Source organism: Rattus norvegicus, chromosome 2, assembly GCF_021556685.1.
Source record: "Rattus norvegicus strain SHRSP/BbbUtx chromosome 2, alternate assembly SHRSP_T2T, whole genome shotgun sequence".
NCBI lineage: Eukaryota > Metazoa > Chordata > Mammalia > Rodentia > Muridae > Rattus > Rattus norvegicus.
The window spans coordinates 104,926,680-104,927,742 of NC_141535.1; the positions used below are offsets into that span (position 1 = coordinate 104,926,680).

Below are 1,063 nucleotides of genomic sequence, written 5' to 3' on the forward strand. Positions count from 1 at the left end.
ATACTTCACTCCTTCTTTAAAAGGGGAACAAGAATACCCTTGACAGGGAATAGAGAGGCAAAGATTAAAACAGACACAGAAGGAACACCCATTCAGAGCCTGCCCCACATGTGGCCCATACATATACAGCCACCCAATTAGACAAGATGGATGAAGCAAAGAAGTGCAGGCCGACAGGAGCCGGATGTAGATCGCTCCTGAGAGACACAGCCAGAATACAGCAAATACAGAGGCGAATGCCAGCAGCAAACCACTGAACTGAGAATAGGACCCCCGTTGAAGGAATCAGAGAAAGAACTGGAAGAGCTTGAAGGGGCTCGCGATCCCATATGTACAACAATGCCAAGGAACCAGTGCTTCCAGGGACTAAGCCACTACCTAAAGACTATACATGGACTGACCCTGGACTCTGACCTCATAGGTAGCAATGAATATCCCAGTAAGAGCACCAGTGGAAGGGGAAGCCCTTGGTCTTGCTAAGACTGAACCCCCAGTGAACTAGATTGTTGGGCGGAGGGTGGCAATGGGGGAGGATGGGGAGGGGAACACCCATAAAGAAGGGGAGGGGGAGGGATTAGGGTGATGTTTGCCTGGAAACTAGGAAAGGGAATAACACTCGAAATGTATATAAGAAATACTCAAGTTAATAAAAAAAATATTGTAGAAGTCATAGAGTATACCATGATCGCTTCTCGGCCTTTTGGCTAAGATCAAGTGTGGAGTATACCATGATAGTATGACCTACTGAATCAACTATAGAGAATCCTATGCTTGTCAATTCATTTTTGTGAAGGCAAGCATGGGGCATACATGGTCTACATACCCTCTTTTTTATGTTATGGGTATTAACTTGGTGTTTTTAGAAGTCCTAACTTAGGATATTATTTCTGTGATTTTTTGCCAACTCTTGGGACTCTTCTTTTCCTGTTAGATTGGTTGGTTTTTCTGTCATTCACATGAGGGCTTTGCCCTTGTGTTATTGTATTTTACCTTGTTGTGTTTGGTTATTGTTTCTTGCATGCATGATCTTTTCTGAAGGTAAATGAAGTGGGAGTGTATGTGG

The 1,063-nt window shown here is 43.9% G+C and overlaps 1 pseudogene; it reads left to right on the forward strand.

Moving 5' to 3' along the window:
• Nucleotides 1–684: 684 nt before the first annotated feature.
• Nucleotides 685–845, forward strand: LOC120101114 (U2 spliceosomal RNA; annotated as a pseudogene).
• The last annotated feature ends 218 nt before the right edge of the window (nucleotides 846–1,063 follow it).